This window comes from Sus scrofa, chromosome 5 (assembly GCF_000003025.6).
Source record: "Sus scrofa isolate TJ Tabasco breed Duroc chromosome 5, Sscrofa11.1, whole genome shotgun sequence".
Classification (NCBI taxonomy): domain Eukaryota; kingdom Metazoa; phylum Chordata; class Mammalia; order Artiodactyla; family Suidae; genus Sus; species Sus scrofa.
The window spans coordinates 5,897,464-5,917,954 of record NC_010447.5 but is presented as its reverse complement, the minus strand read 5'-3'; the positions used below and the strand labels follow the sequence as shown (position 1 = coordinate 5,917,954).

The 20,491-nt window shown below is 45.4% G+C and overlaps 1 protein-coding gene across 10 annotated transcripts in view; it reads right to left on the bottom strand.

The window, feature by feature from the left end:
• PACSIN2 (protein kinase C and casein kinase substrate in neurons 2) overlaps positions 1 to 20,491 on the bottom strand; it is a 131,798-nt gene that overhangs the window by 67,220 nt on the left and 44,087 nt on the right. Inside the window, exon 3 of one of the 10 annotated variants that reach the window (XR_002343861.1) lies at positions 18,992 to 19,224. The exons of 7 other annotated variants lie outside the window; for them this stretch is intronic. The gene's annotated coding sequence lies outside the window, so the exon portion shown is untranslated. Of the gene's footprint in view, positions 1 to 18,644; positions 18,929 to 18,991; positions 19,225 to 20,491 lie in introns of those variants that run through there. 2 more of the 10 variants (XR_002343863.1, XM_021091422.1) reach the window with 2 other exon arrangements.

The following is a 20,491-nucleotide window of genomic DNA, read 5'->3' as shown; positions in this document are numbered from 1 at the left end:
TCTGCAAATAAGTTCATTTGCATCCTTTTTTTAGATTCTACATATAAATGATATCATATGTTTGTCTTTCACTGGCTAACTTCATTTAATATAATAATCTCTAGGTCCATCCAAGTTGCTGCAAATGGCATTGTTTCATTCTTTTTTATGGCTGAGTAATATTCCACTGTGTATACATGTACCCTGTCTTCTTTATCCACTCCTCTGGCTAAGGACATTTAGGTTACTTCCATGTCTTGGCTACTATGAAGAGCACTGCAATGAACATTGAAGTGCATGTGTCTGGGTTTTTTTTTTAATGTTACAGAACAAAAAGGTACCATCAAGGACCAGAGTTAAGTTAGATTAAAACCACTTGATGTTTTATATACTTGGATGAGTTTGAAGCATCATATGAAGCCCAATAAAAATCTATTTTAAGCACCTCGAAAAAAGGTTATTCTCTGGCTTTTGGAAAATGATAAATTTGTGATAGTAAAGAAACAAAAGATATCAGAGAAAAAGGTGGATATGCCCCAAACTTATGTTATCATTTAAACCTCTACACAATAAAAGGTAATGCAGAAAGCAAAGAAAGAGAAATGCATCTGACGCAATTGACAATCTTATTACCTAAAATATATTAAAGACTGAGGACCAATTCTACTGCACGAAGTTGTCCAAGGTGAACGTGCAGGAGGGAGGACAACTGGGGCACAGGCAGGAATGCTACAGAAGTTCTCCCCACTGAGCCAGGCCACATAACCAGTGAAAAGCCCATGCAAAGTCCCTGGCCCTGTCCTGTCTGACAGTCCACCACTGAGGAAGATCAGGCAGCCACTACAGGGGAGCAAAGCCTCCAGCATCAGCCTGGCCCCAGCGTGACTGTATGGAACTGTACCCCAATGGCCTGCTCTGCAAGGCACGTGCACATCAGCGAGAAGGATGTTTTTGTTATGCGGGCCTCTGAGATGTGGGGTTCTCTTATCACTGCAGCTTAACCTAACCAAGTCTAACACCACAAATTAACGTTTGGGAAAACTACACACACAACTTCCTTAAAAAAATGGAAATAACTTCTAAAAATGAGAAACGTTCAAATGACAATGCCAGTTTTGGTGGGGCTACAGGAAAATAGGAATGAACTCTAACACTGCCAAAATACTTCATGGAAAATTCTGAAAACACAGAACAAGGCAGCTAACAGTTACCAACCTCTAACCCTGCAGTCCCACTCTGGGGAATATGCCCCAAGTGAATAAACTCAAAGAAAAAAATAGCCCTGAACAAAATGTTCATCTCAGTAATATTTATAACAGCAAAGACTAGAGACAAGTCAAATGCTCACGAACTGAGAAAACATCCGTGAACTGACAGAGTGGACACTAGACAGCCCTTATAAAAGACAAGAAGGGAACCACTTTATATTCGAAACTGGACATAAGGAAAAAAGAAAACAAAACAAAACAAAACAGAATAAAGCAGCCCACAGACCTTCATTACACACAAGCTTTAACGGTGAGGATTGTGTATTCTCATCTTTGTATCCCCGGTGCTTAGCAGGAAGGAGGAAGACACTCAAATATTCGCTTGCTGACTGAATGTCTGAGCCAACAAACAAACAAGTTGGGGGGTGGGCTGGGGGGAGTGACAAGGGCTCCTTCTTTCTGTAAAGTGACTTCAGTGCGTACTTTAAGGTGCACACATTTGAATTAGGAAAAGGGAAACCGTATTCCTCCTTCACATAACAAAGCTGGATTAATGCTTCAAGGGGTGGGTCACGACTTCACACATAGAAAAACTCACTAAAATCCAAGCTCTCCAACACTGGGAAGGACTCCTCAGCAGGTGTAACCCTGAAGTTCAAGGAGCGGCTGGCCGGCCACCAGTCAGCGCTGGGCAGTGGGAGAAGCAGGGCAGGCCCCTGGGAGGTGGCTTAACAGTCTCACGTGCTGCGTGGGTGCTGATGTGCCGAACCAGGGTATAGTGTGTGGACATACACTAAAAAGCTTCATCATTCAGGCACCTGGGCATTCTCTCAGCCCTCCCCAGTGTTCACTTTCAATTGATTCCTATTTGTAATCATAGAACAGCCTTCTGACTGTAAAACTCATGTTTCTTCCTTTGGACGAATATTCACATTAAGGGAAAAAAGTCACCAGAAACTCAAGAACAATAACACAAGTTGTCACCCTATCTCCTCTCTTTCCTTTGTCCTGGGCTGGCCAGTGCCACCTGTCTTCATCCCTCTTCAACCCTCCGGGCACCACTGGAACTAACACCATCAACTCCTTGAGTCTAACTCTTCCTTCACACCTGCCTGGAGAAATCTCTGCCCTCAGCCCCTGCAGTTACCAGCAGGGGCCTTCTGTCTCCCAGCAGCTCTCCCAAGCCCTCCAGGGGCTCCTAGCACCTTCTCCCTGGCCCCTCCTCCCCTCACACAGAACGTGGTCGGTGGGCAGTCAGAAGTGCCCCCACTTCTCGTCCCCCAGAGGCTGGCCTCTGCTTTCTAAGGCTGACCGCTCATCTGCTTCTTCTGACTCCCACAGGCCCTCCCTCCGCCATCAATCCCTTCCTGTCTTCGGCCTTGGCACCCTGACCCTCTCGAGCTCTCACTCACCCCTCTCTTTTTCACAGGTAAGCTTCTTACAAGGCTAAGTCTTCACTCCACCCATTCATTTCTCAGCCTACTGCTTCCTCTCCCATTTTCTAATGAAACCGATCGACAAGAAAGCCCCAGACCTCCCTGGCAGCAGGGGGCAGATACGTCCCAGGCTCCCTAGTGTTAAATCTCCCAGCAGTCTCAGTCTCCCCACCCCTCCTGCACTCTCGCCTCCTAAAATCATACCCCTGGCATTCACGACATTGCCCCTCCTGGTTTTTCTCCTCCTCTGCCCAGGCCTTGGATGTTCGAGTTCCTCAGGGTTCTGTCCCAGGCCCTGCTCCCCAGCTGCACACTCTACCTAAGCCAGCTCTCCTGTTCCCACACATCCAGCTACCTTTAACCCTATCACCTGATACACACCTCTGGCCCCCAACTCCAGACCCACACATCTGACTGCCCACAGGATGGCTCCACTCAGCCCTCACAGTCCCTGCAAACCACTTCCTTCTTCCCGGAGCCCACTCCCATGCTCGGGTTTCCTCCATCAGGAAGTGGGCCCATCCTTCACCCTGCTGCTGGAGCCAGAAACTCCTGTTCTTCTCACATCCCACCAACCCACCACCTCTCATCAGTTCCCGCTAGTACTGCAACATCAGTTCTTTAGCACCTCCTGAATCCTCTGACTTCGCCCATTCCCACAACGATGGCCACCCTTTATTAAGGCCACCACCGTTTTCTGCCTAGATCACTTATGGCCTAATCCCCAGGCACCAGTCTGGGCCCCTTTCCTGTCATTTTTCCCATGATGCTGCCAGGGTGGTCAGCAGCGTGTCTTCTGATAGATCAGATTATGCTTCTGTTTGAAATCCCGCCCAGACTTCCGACTGGGGCCAGCAGGGCCTCCGGCTCTAACCACTGCCCCTTCCAGTCTCACCGTTTACACCACGGTCCCAGCTACCCTGTCCTCTCCCCACCCGCCAACCACCTCAGTCAGCTCCACACAAGCGCCACACTCCTCTCGCCTTGGGGCCGTCACAATGCTGTTCCTGCTGAGCAAACGCAGGAGTGAATGACGGGAGGAGGAAATAATTCTTTGCTGCCAAATAGTTTCAAAAGCAAAATTACACAACTCCTTCCACTTAGTTTTACAATATAAAAAATGTTTAAAGTGAACGCGAGTACCTCTGATGTAATCCAAGAGGGGCGTGTGAAGTCCCCCTCAGTCTAGGAATGAAGAACAGAGGAAGACCACAAAGCCCCAGGACCTGTTGGGGCAGGAGACACCCCGGCCAGACTGAGCACATGGCACAGGTCCCTCGTGGCTTCTGACTTGGGGACGGCAGTAACGTGCTGTGTACCCACCACACCCTGCGCCATTCTCCAGGACCTCACGCTCAGAGCAAGTCTGCCTGTGTGGTCAGTCGAACAAAGGCTGAGCCGTGGGGTAACTCACCCCGGGTTTCTTCACGTGAAGGGGGAGGGGGCTGGTGTCATTCATGGATCTGTCCCACTCACACCCTCCCGACACTCAGTTTCCCTTCTCTGCAGTGTGGGGGTGGGCTGGGCTAGATGACAAGGGTCTCTTGGCAGTTCTGAAGTTCTCCATTCCAAATATGGAAAAGGGTTACGACCCGGGGTCACCGGAATCTCAAGAAAGTGTCTATTAGCCACGACTAAACACATTCAACAGATGTGGCTTCTTCTGTCCCCCAAATGTAAGCATTCTATGCTCATGGCACAGGCAATGACATTCAACAAAGACTCATTTTACAGCTCCAAAGAACAAGTGCCCATTGATGTGCCACCATGTTCACCCAGCAGGGAGCCCCAGTTACACCACAGCATGTAAAGCTGCCCGCCAAAGACTGAAGCAGTATTATTCCAACATGATCTAGCATTGCCTTCACACAAGTGCCATCTCTCTCTCTCTCTCTCTCTCTCACACACACACACACACACACACACACACACACGCACGCACGCTCCTGGAAACTGGCTGCTCCTCTCTCGTGCCCAGCTGGCAGTCAGGGCTGGGAAGCAAGCGCACGAGGACGCATCAACTCATCACCGCCACAATCTCCGCAGTTCCCGCCAAGGTGTCCTTGCATCTTACCATAGCAGCTACCAAGTGACCTATGGCCACAGACGCCTGACATGTGAACGACCAAGGAGCAGGAAACTGGGTTGCTGATTCAGGCACCTTCATTTCATCTTTATTCCATGAAATTCTCTCTGCGGCTCCACCTCCCTGTGCCAGTCGTTGAGGGGCACCGTGACAGACAGCTATTAAGCTTTACCAAACGCTTCCTGAAGAGCCCTTCTTTCAGTTGGAAGCGCCCACCCAGTGGGACACTTCCTTGAGCTGCAGGTTTCCCAACTCAGGAGACATATTTAAACACTTGGGAAGAAGTCACATAGGCCCAGATGAGACAGAAAGATTCTTCTGGCGAAAGCAGAAGAAAAAAACTATCAATGGGTCAGGAGGTTGTCCTTTGTTCAGGCAAGAAAATGGGGGCATTCAACAAGGGCAGATGTGACAGGGAAAGAGGAGGAGAGGAACGCTGCGCACGGCGAGCGGGCGGGTACGCGGCCGCTCTCCCAGCTCCGTTGAAGCAGGTTCCCAAGAGTCGACAAAGGACATTATTAACAACACGCATGAGTCAGAGTGGCCCCAGGTCAACCACTTCAGCGCCTTTCAACCCTTCCACTTTGAGGCAGCCCCTTCTAGAAGCAGGACTTCCTGTCACACAAAGGGCCTCTGTGGGCAATTCCGCGGCCTCTTTTCCTGCTGAGCTGCAGCACTTTCCGAGGCTCTTCCTCCCTCAGAGTCTGCAGAGCGTGTGGCCCAGCTGAAGCCTCGAGAGGGGCTGCAGCCCGGCTGCAGGGGTGAAACTCACTCACCCTGAAAACCAGAGACAGCAAGACGGAACAATACCAAAGAGCATGACATGCCTGAATGCATACATCTAGAACGTTTCTGAAATCTGCATCTGTGATGCTTCACAGGGCAGGCAGGCATGACCCCTGAATGCGGCCTCGTCACCTCAGGCAAAACACGCAAGAGGTCCGTGATTGACCCGGCTCATCTGCAAAATGGAATCCCATCTGCCTTAGGGGTTATGCGAATTAAACAGCATCTGTCTGGAGCCTGGCACAGTGCCAGTACGGGGGCTCGGATAACCAGCAGCCGCCAGAGTGGTGGGACTATGGCAGCCTCAGCTGAAGCAGCCAGGCCCCATCTTGAGGCGTTCCCTTCGCAGGGGCTTGTCGGACACTTGAACAACCTCCTCCAACACAGCGCCAGGGCCTAGGAGAGAACACGCTGCAACACATGGGAGGGGAGTGGGAATTCATCAGCTGGAGAAGCAGGGAAGGGCATTCCAGGAAGAGGAACCTGCGTGGCAAAGAGAAGGCGGGATAAACCAGTCCAGTGGAAGGTCACACAGGTCCTGAGGACAAGCCCTGGGAAGTGCTGTGACTTTTAAGGAAAGAGGAGAGATAATTTACAAAGGGCAGGGTGCCAGTGGTCACAGCATCAAGTTGCCAGCCTGAGGTGCTCATTATGCTGCAAGAAGAGTGATTTCTGCTCTGTCTACCTACCGGCCATAAAAATTAGTACATCCTGAAAAAAAACCCCACAAGAAGGCTAGGAAACCACCGACTAGACTAAATACCCGTCAGAGCTCTGTCCGGAAATGAACTGCTCAAGTATTTCTCATCTAGATAAATATGTGCCTTTGAAGTTAAAAAAGAAAAAAAAAGTCAGGTAAACCACAAAAAGATTTGGTTTTTAAGTATTTTGAAGGTATCCATGCATTCAACTACGGTGTCACTTTCTCAAGACACTATTCCATTTCATTCAAACGTACAAGCCAGAGCCAAAGCATTCTGTTCTGCAGAAGAAAGGATACAGGGCCAGTGTGGACCTCATGTGACAATCTGACAAGTAGGTTCTAACTTAACTGTGATTTATTTATTTTTTTAATTCCTATAACATGAGGGACTGTCCAGTAATTTGGAAAAATGAAGAGGAAACACACTTATCAAACAGAATCTGACACTAATGAGCTAAAACCAAACAAAAAATTAATAGCAAGTTTCCCTTACATGGGGAAAGAGGGATTGGGGTTTGAACTAGCTGTGGTAGCTACAACAGATGCAAGTGTTAATTTCTAAGCCTCATTCTTCTTACCTGTAAAATGAGGATAAACATGGCTGACCCGCTTCAGGGGAAGTAATGAGAAATATAAATAACACGTTACATATGAGTGCCTGCATCACAAGATACTCAGCAAATGTTCCTCTCTGCCTGCTTTTCCTTAGTACGGCTCCTCCTGGTCCCTGGGTCTCGCTGGCCATGCCCCATCCCAAAGGGCAGAGGACACTTGAGCAAGCAGTACACATACATCCACTCCCTAGTTGTGCTACTGAAAATCCAGGAATGCAAAATAAAAATCTGCAGTGTTAAGCCATATGTATATATTAATGATGCTACCTGCCTAATAAACACTTTCAGTTACCAGATTACAAAAAAAAAATTAATGACACTGCCATTTATGATAAAATGCCTAATTACCATGCCAACACACCTCAGAGATTGTGGATTTGGCTCCAGACCACTGCAATAAAGCAAGTCACATGAATTTTTTGCTTTCCCAGTGCATATAAAGTTATGTTTACATTATAGTGTAGTGTATTAAATGTACAATAGCATTATGTCTGAAAAACAGTGTACATCCCTTAATTTTAAAATCCTTTATTACTGGAGTTCCCATCGTGGCGCAGTGGTTAATGAATCCGACTAGGAACCATGAGGTTGCGGGTTCGATCCCTGGCCTTGCTCAGTGGGTTAAGGATACGGCATTGCCGTGAGCTGTGGTGTAGGTTGCAGATGTGGCTGGGATCCTGCATTGCTGTGGCTCTGACATAGACCAGTGGCTACAGCTCCGATTGGACCCCTAGCCTGGGAACCTCCATATGCCACAGGGGCGGCCCTAGAAAAGGCAAAAAAAAAAAAGACCAAAAAAAAAAAAATCTTTTATTGCCAAAAATACTAGCCATCATTTGAATCCTCAGCAAATCATAATCTTTTTGCAATGGTCACATCAAAGACCAATGAGCACATGACAGAACATTGTAAATCAACTGGAATAAAAAAAGATCAATGAGCACAGATTACCAGAACAAATAATAGTGAAAACATTTGAAATTTTCCAAGAATTACCAAAATGCGACACAGAGACAGGAGGTAAGCAAATGCTACTAGGAAAAATGGTGCCAACAGACTACTTGTTCAATGCAGGGTTGCCACAAAACTTCAACTTGTAAAAAAAAAAAAAAAAAAAAGCAGTGTATATGAAGTGGAAGAAAACAACATGCCTGTATATTATAGTAAGTATTATGTGAGAAACCTTGAAGAAAATGCCATGGTTACTACCATCTTAACTTCAATTATAACACTAAGCACACACAGATGCCCGCGTGCGCGCGCACGCGCACACACACACACACACACACACACACAGGCAAAGAGAGCCCATCCTTAAGAAAGTATCTGTCGGTTTGGCTGGCTCAAGAAATAGCCAGCGTGGAGTTCCCGTTGTGGCTCAGTGGTTAACGAATCCGACGAGGAACAATGAAGTTGAGGGTTCAATCCCTGGCCTTGCTCAGTGGGTTAAGGATCCGGCGTTGCCATGAGCTGTGGTGTAGGTCACAGATTCAGCTCGGATCCCTCATTGCATAGGCTGGAAAGACAAAAAAAAAAAGGAAAAGAAAAAAAAGAACTAGCCACTCTCCCCAATTTTTAAGCTTTTTTTTTTTTTTTTTTTTCTTTTTAGGGCCATATCTGTGGCATATGGAGATTCCCAGGCTGGAGGTCAAATCAGAACTACAGCCATAGCAATGCAGGATCTGAGCCAACTGCAACCTACACCACAGCTCATGTTCCTAGTCGGATTCATTTCCGCTTCACCAGGACAGGAACGCCTCCAATTTTTAAGCATTTTAAATAAAATATGTAATTTATTCTGATAAGCTCAGTAAAACTGTATTAAGTCAAACAATGATGTTTTGATCATTTCATGTACATTTTCCCCAAGATTCTGAATGCCAGAAACCTTACTACAAGCTGGGGCAGGGAGTAAGATAAGTCAGTAATAAGAGCCGGCCCTGCCGTCCAGGAGCTACAGTGTAGCAGGAAAGATAAGACAAGTCCCCTGATTAGGCTGACCGGGAGGAGGGGAGGGCAGGAGAGTCTGGAAGAGGAAGGGAGAGGCCAGCTGCCTGCAGCCCAGCGAGAGTGAGGTGCTCCAACCAAGGGGAGAATCAGGAGCTGCTCTGAGAGGCTGGAGACACAGACTGAAAACAATACCCATACCCATGAGGGCACAGAAAGCTTTGGGGTAGCATTCTTAGATCTAAAATGCTGACCACTTTAGCTTATTTTAAAACATATGTTTAGGAGTGGGTGATTACCCCGGGGAAGAAAAATCCGTAGGCTATGTACCAAAATGTGAATTCTTTCATTGGACAAAGGGCACTGAAGGCTTACAACTGTGCCAGGCATGGGGCAAGGCACGTGGGGCACAAGGGTGAACAAGAGTGAGAATGTCCCTGTTGACACTGAAGGGGCCAGAGGACTTTAAAGACAGATCAGTAAGGAAAGCAGCTCAGGTAGTGTGGGGGCTAAGACGACATGGGGGACAGAGTGTCCAGGGCTACTGCGGACAGGATGGTAGTCAGCAAAGGTTTTTCTGAGCAGGGGACACTGAGCAAATACTTGAATAAATGTTAACGTTTATTTATCCTCTCTGGGTGGCAGAATACGTGAGTTCGGGGTTTTCCTTTTTGCATATCTACATTTCTTAATTTTTCGGCCCTAATAATATATGAGTTGAGTCACTTCTGAAAACTCACAAAGAAAATAAGGCAGCACCTCGGCACCTTCAGTAACTTCCATAAACATGAAATCTAAGATTTCCGGGAAAGGGATCCCTGTCTCTTATCGTCAAGTCACAGATAATCGGCCTGGGTATCACTTACATTCACTCAGTGGCAGTGCCGCCCACTGGCCCCGAAGCCCTGTCCTGCAAAGCCGAGGGGCCTGGGCTCTGCCTTCTCTCCTCTACACACACCCTTTTCCTGTGTACCCGTGTGCCTTTAAACATCAGGCTCCCGACTTTGTACTTCTCAGCACTGGCTCTCCCTCTTACATCCTAATCTCACCTCTTCCCTGAGCCCCAATCATTGGCTCAATATCAACTCCTGGGCATCCAAGAGGCCTTTCAGAGGCACCGCCCAAAACCCCCCGGGCTCCTCCTTCCCCCAGATCTCTGACTCTACCCCTCGTCCCATCAGCTCCACCCTGAAACGGAGACAGTTCACACCACCTCTGCCTCAGCTCTGCTGGTTCGGCCACCAAACTGCAAACACGTCAAGAGCTGCCTGTGACACTCCACACCCCGACCTGCAAGGTCCCATATAATGTGGCCCCAGCTTCAGCTTCAGTCTTGGCTCCTTCCAGTCCCAAGCCCCTGACTCTCAGCCACGGTGACCTTCCTCTGGGTCTCCAAATGCACCACCTTGGGCCCACCTTCAACCAGCTTCCCCTCTACCAGGAATAAGCTTCCCCCAGGATCCACAGGCTCTGCTGCCTCACACCATCGGATATCTGCTCGCGTATCACCTTCTTAAGAAAGCCTGCCCTAGAAACAAACATCTATCTCTGCAGAGACCGAGACAAAGTCCAAAAATAACAAATGGGCAAATGCACATGCAGTCATGAGAACATGGATTCTGCATGACTGGCTCACCACAATCGCAGGGGGAAAATGCTGGGATCGGGGGAGTCAATAGCCATCCACTAAATAGACAGAATTCCCGTTTACATCTGTTAAAAAAATGCAAGCCTTCCCTAATCGGTCCCCAATCCTCTGACAGGTCAGCCCCTAACTCTGCTTTATTTTCTTAGTAACACTCAGCCCCCACGTGCCAGACTGTATATTTATACACTGTCTCTCTCCACTCACAGGAACGCAGGCTCCTAAAGAACAAGGGCTCTGTTTGGTTTGCTCCCCCATCCCTAGCACTGATGCACAACAGGCACACAATAAATGTGTCTGCAGTGAAGGAGTCGAGGAATGTGCTAGGCTCAGGCACAAACACACAATATGAAAAAATAGACTTGCGTTTCTAGCAGCAAGCCAAACTAAATATCTTAACGATATTCCCATTGAAAAATGTTAAAAGCTGAATAAAGTATAATTATATCACTTTATTATATTATGAAATATAATAAAAGAACTTAAAGAAACCAAAAAGCAAATTTAAAGAAACCCCAGAATATAAGTAGATAAATCAGCTTTCTCTGAGGTGACAAAGAGAGACAAAGAGAAAATACACAAGAAAGGTTAACAGACTTCAAAGAAATCGTGGCATCTAACTTACATCTCACGAAGTTCCAGAAAGAAGTAACATTTGGGATGTGGAAGATGGAGATCTTGCTGTGGTGCGGTGGGATGGCAGCATCTCTGCAGTGCCAGGAGGCAGGTTCGGCCCGTGGCCTGGCACAGGGGGTTAAGACCTCCTTCGGTAGGTCGCAACTGCAGCTCAGATCTGGTCCCTGGCCCAGGAACTTCCATGTGCCGTGGAGCAGCCAGAAAGGACTAAAGACAGAAAGACTGTGGAAGAAGGTGTGCCCTTGCGCGGCAGTGGGTCAAGGATCCGGCGTTGCCACTGCAAGGACTTGAGTTACTTCTGTGGAACAGGTTCCATCCCTGGCCTGGGAACTTCCACATGCTGCAGGCATGGCCGAAAAACGAACGTGGAAGAAGCAATAAAAAGGAAATTTTCAAAACACTGACACTAAATCACAGACCAAGGAAGTCCACAGAACTCAAGCAAGATTTTTAAAAGAAAGAATCACACCAAGACAAGTTGAAGTAACTTGTAGGACCTCAAAGATACAGAAAAAAATCATAAAAGCAGCCAGAGAGAAATAAATTCAACACACTGAGCAACAATAACCACCAACTAAGAATCTAAACCTAGCCAAACAGTTTTTAAGAACTAAGAACGAGATATTTTCAAACATAAAATATACACCACCCAAAAAACACTCACAGAAAGGGAACTTATTTTTTTCTTTCACAACTGCACCTGCGGTATATGAACGTTCTCAGACTAGGGGTCGAATCGGAGTTGCATGTGAGGCCTACGCCACAGGTACGGCAAACACCGGATCCAAGCCGCATCTGCGACCTACACCACAGCTTGCCACAATGCCAGATCCAGCAAGGCTAGGGATTAAACCCACATCCTCACAGAGACTACATCAGGTCCTTAACCCACTGAACCACAATGGGAACTCCAGAAAGGGACATTTTAAAGGATATACCACAGGCAAAAAGAAATGATCTCAGCTGGAAAGCTTGAAGCACAAGAAAGAATGGTACGTAAATGGATAAATCTAAACAGCATTAACAATAAGAAACATAATGTCTAATTTGTAGGATTAAAAAATTCAGAAAAGAAGGAATTCCCATCATGGTGCAGCAGAAGCAAATCTGACTAGGAACCATGAGGTTGCAGGTTCGATCCCTGGCCTCACTCAGTAGGTTAAGGATCCGGCGTTGCCGTGAGTTGTGATGTAGGTCGCAGACATGGCTCGAATCTGGCGCTGCTGTGGCTCTGGTGTAGGGTGGCAGCTGTAGCGCCAACTAGATCCCTAGCCTGGAACCTCCATATGGCAAGGGTGCAGCCCTAAAAAGACAAAAGACAAAAAAAAAAAAAAAAAAAAAATTTTTTTCAGAAAAGAAATATTGTACAAGCTGGGAGGGAAATGGTTAAAATGTTTTAAATCCTTCCATTAGTCAAGAGAAAAGTAAACACATCACTTTAGACTTTGTGAAATGTGTTTATTAGAAATGGATATGGAGGAAGTTCCCTCTGGTTCAGTGGTTTAAGGGTCCAGTGTTATCACTGCTGTGGAACTTCCACATACCACAGGTGTGGCCATAAAAAGAAGAAATAAAAAGAATTCGAAAAGAAGAATCAAAACGTCATTATTTGCAGAAGATAAGGTTTTAGCCAGGTTGATGGACACTGTCTAGAACGACAGCTCTCAGCTGAAGCTTAAGAGCTTCTGGTTAAGTACAATGTTGGGTGCTCTATGTAGGAGGGAAAGGCCATTATAATTTTTACTGTACAGAATAAGAAACTGAGACTTAGAGAGATGAAATATCTTGCCCAAAGTCACATGGCAAATAAATGGTTAGTTCCAAAATTAAGTTTATCTGTCCCCAAAGCTTAACCGCTGTGCCTGCCACCGAGTGATAGACAAATGACAATGACACATATCAAATAAGCACCATCTGTGCTCTCAGAGGGGAGTATGACTGTGTGATTACAAGTACTGGACATAACAAGGAGAGATTAACCTGAGGGAAGCCAGGGACGTGCTCTGGAGCTGGGTCTGAAGCATGCGGGAGGTGTCCAGACAGGGAATGGTATTCTGGTGAGTGAGACAACAGCGTGTACTAAGGCGAAAAGGTATGAAAGAATCAAGAATGTGATAGCAGGACAGTGAAAAAGGGAGTAGCTGAATGTGAGGCAAGATAGGTGCCGCCAAGCCAGAGGCCTCGAGGGCCACACTAGGAATCCGCGAAGTCATGGGGAGGCCCTGATCAAAAGCCTGTGAAGGAAAGTGCCCTCTGGCAGGCAGCAGAGAACAGACCCCAAGCCTGAGTGCTTGAAATGCAGCTGGTGCAATTGGGGAACTGACTTCTTTACATCCACTTCCAATTCATTTTAATGTAAAGAGCCACACGTGGTTGCTGGTTACCACAGGGACAGTGCAGCTCTAGAGGTCAGAGACAGAAAGAGAAACGCTAGGAGACCAGGAAAGGGGAGCAATACGAGGAAGAGCGGAGGAGGAGCAAGATGAAAGTTCCCATTTCTGGAGGCAAGGTATGTGGTAATGCCACAAAGAGAAACAGAAACTTCAGAGGAACTGGGTCAGGATGGAAAATAACTGGGGCCCGGGCCTGATAAATTTGAGGTCCCTGAAGCCCATCTACACCTGTACCACCATCCAGCCACGGCAAACCCCAAACACAGCGTATTCTTTCTGACCTCCTTGGCCGCTGCATGTACTCGCCCTCCACCTCCCCTGTCTGCCTCAGAAACCTCTCTTGCCAAAACATCCACCCGTGAACTTTGCCCCAACCTCCCACACGCTTCGCAGCAGTCTAAGATCCTAGAGTAACGTAAGGAGACTCATCAGCCTGAGTTTAGAAGTCTCTTTATCTGCCTGGACAGTGAGCTTCTCAGGAGCAAGAACCCAACCTCAACCATCATGGATCCTAGGGCCTTGCACTGTGCCTGATGCAAAGTGAGTGCATGAGAAACTCTGCCAAGTGGGTAAGGTGAACACATGCATATGCCCGCGTGCAAAAGTGAACAAATCAACTGATCCAGCCATCCAGCACTCAAGTGGACCGTCCCTCCAGGTAGTGACCTAGTGGGCGGTTGGAAGTAAGTGCAGAGCCCGCTCAGGTGTCTGCACAGTCATCAATGAAAGCGGTCAGGGGCTGGAACAAGTATGGTTTACGTAAACCTCACACCAGGAGTTTTCATCATTGTGACAACTGCACCCATGCCAAACTCAAACTCTTCAACCTCAGCAGTCTACTGGATGTGCCTAAGAATAAATTTAATGCCCTAGAGTTCACTATTAAGTATATACTGATTTCTCCCCCAAAAGTAGTCCTGACCCTTCTCTGCATGGTCTTTCGGTCTTGCTGTACAACATGCTTCCTGCGCAGTAAGGGTCAGATCTGATGACTGAATGAACCTGAGCTGAACACCCCCAGAGGTGGTAAATTAACAAAATGTCTGTTTTCCAAGTCAACAGATAATTGGTCATCGGTCCACTGTTCCCTGTGCTATTTTTTCTTTCTGAGTTAGCTCATACCAGAAAAGAACCATAAAGAGAACACTTCATTGTCTGCAAATTGCCCCAGCTTCATTTATTTTGCTAAACAAGCACTACCAATATGTGTTAGGCACTTGAGAATCAAAGAGAATTCCAAATTGGTAAATTCAACATTTTAGCCCTGTTAATTTCATCAACAACATGTTGTCAAGTAAGCACTTTCCAGCAAAATCATTCTCCCTGACCTCCCTCAAGGAGGCTACAGCAGAACAAATCCCAGTGGAAAACAAGACTGAGTAGGAAATTCACAGCACAGGCTTCACCCTAACAAAAAGGAAAATTTAAATCCCATACTATTGTGATGACCCCTGGCACACATTTCAAATTTGAACACTTCCATCAGATTCTTTAAGTTATCCAAAAACAGAATATTATGCTTCCTGAGTCCACATAGAGATTCAAGTCTTTAGACTCACGTATGACGGAGTCTAAAAAGAAAAAAAAATTTTAGGCCAAATTCCCAGGGCTGGAGGAGATGCTAAATAGACACCTCGTCTGTCACTTGGCATCAAGGAGAACTGTGAGATGCAAAGCACTTACAGACCGCCCAGGTGAAACACAACTACAGTGCCTTTAACCTCTTTAGAAAGAGGACCACTGCATCTACTCATTCATTCAAACGAATGGCCCATATTTTCCAGTGTTACTACCCTCTCACTCCACACCCACAGTCATCTTTACCTGCCTCCAGGGCCTACAATCTTCCTGGGCTCCGGGGGAAGTTCTTCAAAACCTCAGAGGAGGTTCTAAGGCCCCCACTAGAAGCTGGCTTGGAAGAATCCCTGAGCAGAGATGAAAATGAAGAAGGCCCAAAGACCCAACAGCACACATTCTCAGGACTTCTGAGCCAGCAGCGGCCTCAGGGCCTGCCTTTAAATCCTTCCTCGGTCTGCAGCAAAGCCAGCACCATATCCCCCCTCACTTCCAAGTTTACAGGCATAGTCAGAATTCACACTGATGTGGCAAAAGCTAGGGGCAAGGAGAATGTCAAATCTTACTATTGACTGAGACAATTATATGTTAATTATATGTTTCTATATGCCTATGTAATTTCACATACATTTTTAAATATGTAAGACCAATGATATATTAAGAAAAGGAAGCCAGTTAAAATATTCTACACGTAATTATGTATGGAAAATATGACAGTACATACTGCTAATTGGGGAACAAAGGTAACTAAATTATGGGAGACGTGAACTAAGCCCCTCCCTGAGGTGGGCTCCTCACCCTTTACCTCCCATGTAGTTATCTGGCTCGTCAACTGAAAGCAGCAGCTTCTTCAATGACAATGACAAAAGTGGCCACCAGCACACCAGGAGGGAAGACACAATTCTGACCTCGCACAGAAGACACTGCTCACGCATCCTACCTCATTCCCAGGTTTTAGAAATTAAAATAGCTATAAAGTTACTGGCCACAATTTTAAGAACAATTAAAATATTTCTGAAAATGTCTATTTTCCTGTAGTGTATTTGTTTCCGAAATTCTTCACAACATATACTCAAAATACTTCAGAAAATACAAGTAAGTGCTAGCCAGTGAACCTCCCTAAGGTGACTCTGGACAGACAGTGGGAACCACATCCAGGTCTAAGAACAGTCCCCCACTGTTCTCAGCATGCCTCTATTTGCAACTAATTTCCATACGCGAATTTCAGAGGGATGCAAATTCAATTTCTGGGAGAGACTTTTTTAACTGATTCTGGAAGGTTGTGGGTAAGTTTCATGTTTATAAATTTCCCCCTTTATTGACATTGTAACGCATTGTTTTAAAGTCTATCCTATTCCCAAACCCCATCAGTTCAGACTGAGACACAGCAAGACGGAACTATCAGTGTCCCCTCATAAGGCCTGGTGCTCCCACAGAGGTCAGGGCTTTCCTTTCACATCCTGAAGATTCCTCTTTCAAAGGAGAATCAAGTACTTTTGTCTTTTTTTTTTTTTAATTTATTAGTTATGATTTTATTGAGTTTGGATTTCTCATCTAGCAGATAATATATTGAGGTTTTCTTATAACAGTAACAACTGAGTGAGACTTAGTTTAGGGGAGAAGCAAGAAAAACTTTATTAAATAGAGAACTCTTTGGTTTTAAGAAAAATCTCTCTCAGAGGGAGAAAGGTCAATGCTCTTTGTGCTTGAGGTAATTCACTGCACACCTATGCCAACTGGTACTTGCTTAGGTAATTACTGAATAAACTCTGAGTATTTGAAAATGAAACAAATGAAAATGGACTCGTTAGAAGAAAAAAGCCAGTCTTGGCCAAGTCCTACTAATCTTGAGATAATACGTGGAGAAAGCAGATAAAGGAAAGGCCCAGAAGTCAGGAGACCTGAGTTCTAGACTCCCTCAGCCACCAGTTAGCCATGTGACCTTGAACAAGTAAGCAAGGTATTTGACCTCTTGGCCTTAATTTTTTAAAAAAATGGAAAAGAATCTGAAAAAGGTTACACACACACACACACACACATATATACATGTATAACTGAATCGCTTTTCTATAAACCTGAAACTAACACAAAATTGTAAATCCACTGTACTTCAATTAAAAAAAAAATGAATGGGCCCAACTATAATGACACCAAGCACCATTACAATTCTAAAAATCATATTCCCACCGTTTAAATTATGCCACCACATAAACAAAAGAATTACGTGGCTGAGCAAAATATAAGACTCACAAATGTATAAAAAGAAACGGAAAAAAGGGTGGGGAGACTTAATTTTTACTACTGGTATAATCTCAGGCCTTTTCAAGACATGATTCAATTTGAATCTGTATTATTTTCATAAATACAGCATTAATGTTCACCTAGAATTAGGTTAGATATCTTATCATGAAGAAGGAAGGGATTTGTGGACATGCTCTGAATCATAAAAGCCAGGACAAACCTGACCAAGGTCTGAGAGAAAAATCAGACAGAGGGGATTTCTAGAATAGAGGGACTAGGCAACCCTGAAAGTGTCAGAAATACACGCATCATACTAGGAAACAACCTAACAAGAAAATCTGCTTCTCTAGGTGGCACAGACTGTACCAGCATGGCGCTTTCTGGAGAACAGCAAGGGGACGCTGCTTTTCTGACATTCAAAGCAATAGGTAACCCAATAAATATACTCACCTAGTAATGAATGGGTTATCAGGATTTCCTTTTTAAAATTTTCCACTTAGAATTACAAGACAGTGGAAGTAAAGGGGGGGGGGGCGTGATTTTTCAGTTCCAGAATACAACTTCCAAGGTAAGAAACAATTAAATATGTACGTAAAGCTGCTCAGTTATTGAAATAATAAACCTTTTACATTTTGCTATCCAATAAAAATGAAAACAAAGTGTCCGGTGACAGCAATCAGACAGGGACAAGGGCACAGGGTCCAGCTGAGAAAAGAAATAAAAAGGAACTGACTGAGGAGAAAGACGGAGGGGGTCTTGGAGCAAGCTGCATGCTAATTCTGGGATTCTGGAAGAGTCAGAAATAGCAATTACAGGCGACTGGAAAAGCTAATTTGTTCATTTTCTCTCACAAGCCCCAGTTATGTGTTCGTAGATTGAATTTGGCTGTTCAGAAAGGAAACGGCAGCATGTAATAAGCATAATGCCTGACAGGAGGGGGAAAACACCAACCCTCTATTAACAGTTAATTCAAGAAATTCATTTAGCTACACAGTAAGGAAAAAATACAGCCAGAGGTATGCAAGTGAGTCTAAAACATGCCAAAGTTTTTCATTTATTCCATCTATCTTGAAATGAAGCATGCACATATGTTCTAAAAACAGAGGAGCAATTATAAAGCACAGTCCTTCACTTATGTAGGTCAAAATGTATTCACCAAGAAAATAAAACAAATACTCTAACATTTTCTCAAAGCATTCTGGATAAAACACTCCACCCCGTTCAGTTAATATTGAATTGGGTGAACATTTCCGTGAAGAAACTCTAACACTAGGTGTCCTTAAAAGGTGAGATCTCTGTTAAATCAATCACTTTAGGGGAAAAAAAAAATCAGTGAAAACCCTACTTTCAAAGGTCCCCTTTAAAGGAAATGCAGGTTCTCAAGCGCACACTCACGTTTTCCTGTCAAAGGCACTTCAACCGCCTAACTCTGCTGAGCAGCCAGCTCCCGCACCTGCCTCCTTCCGACCCAGCCCGTCGGTCTGACCTCGGGCTCCCCGCCGAATTCTCCCAGCACATTTCATCATTTCCTGTTGGCTGCGACTCCGTGCCTGAGATAAGGCATTCCCTACGCCGCTGCCTTCCCCCGACAGGCGCCAGGTTCGCAGGCCTCCGCTGGGAGCCTGCTGGGCCCGTCACAGAAGAGCTTTCTTTTCAGAAAGGGCCCAAACAGAGACGGCAGTATTCCACAGAAAATCAGTCTGAGAACAAAAGTCCCACGTACCACGTATACAAACACATACCGTGCACCATGGTCCCGGAGTCTCTTCCTGTATTAGGGATCCTTCCACTTAGGAGGAAAAAAAGACGTGTTCCCTACGGAAGTGCCACAAGTTAGTGAGACAGGGCCTCACCTGCACGGAATGCTCTTCTGCTGCCCCTACGTGCAAGACTCAGCCCCTCCCTGTGACTCCACACACCCGGGCAGAGCAGCCTGCGAGGGAGGCCGGACACTCAGACGTGCAAGCGTGAGGCCCTAGAATAAAAACCAAACACAAAAACACCTCGCTTCATATAGTTTACAAAGAACTGAAAGTGAAGGGGAAAAAAGAGTAACTTCAGGTGAGGAGAAGAGACAGTCTCTCCTCATTTACAAAGAGAACCTACTGTGTCACTCCTGTAAGACAGAGGACGCACAGCTTCTCTGCTGCCAGAGCCCAGGACATGGCAGAAAGGAAAGGGACAGGCAGGAAGGGGTCGCCAGAAGCGCTTCTGAAGAGGGTTCTATTTCTTGAGCATTAGGGGAATGCTGTTTGCGAAAATTCATTGGTTTACACACTTATAATACGCGCGCTTCTATGTATATATATATATACATTTATACCTGAATAAAAAGTTTTTAAAAATGCATGCAACAATATTTTAAAAAATACAAACACTACAGAAAGGAGAAGATATTGAAACAAAAATAGACAAAAACAAATATCCATTTTCATACAAAATGTTGAGTTAAAAACAGCCATCTAGTAATGTGAGAAAAAGAATATATATATATATATATATATATGCATGTATGTATGTATGTATGTACGTACGTATGTACGAAAGACTGGGGCACTTTGCTATACAGCAGAAATTGACAGAACATTGTAAATTAACTGTAATGTAAATCTTATTTAATGTAATGTAAATCTTATTTAAAAAAAAGAGAAAAAACGAAAAACAGCTATCTAGTCTGACCTTATAACACAAAACAGAATAGGTTAAAAATCTCTTCCCCAAATCTTGTGTTTAGAAACTCTTTAATGGAAAAGCATGAATAAAGCAAAGACCACATTAACAAAAGCCTCGATGATTTGACACACGATAATAATCCGTGCTACTTGGGAAAGTATTACATCACCCCCCCCCAAATAAACCAGAAAAGCCAGCCCAGTGCAGATTTCACTGTATTCCACAGCCAGCTTAGTTAAGTCAGTTACACCCTTACAGAAGTGTGCAGACTGGACCACCACGCTAGCCACACTCAGCCAGCAGCATCCTCTGGTCTGCAGGAGGCTGGCCACTTCATCCCAGGGTTTGCTGTGGGATAGGCAGGATTAGGAAGTGAGCATTAATGGCCCTAAAGGTCATTTTGCCCAAAGATGGACTCTGACGCTGGAAAAGACTGAGCTACAAGCTCCAGAGTGTTTCTAGAGGTGACTTCAGTGTCCTTGACCACATTACACAGATGGGCTTCCTAAAACTGGCAGTTATCTTTCAGAGCATATGCTTTAACTATGCAGCATAAAAAATACGATCAT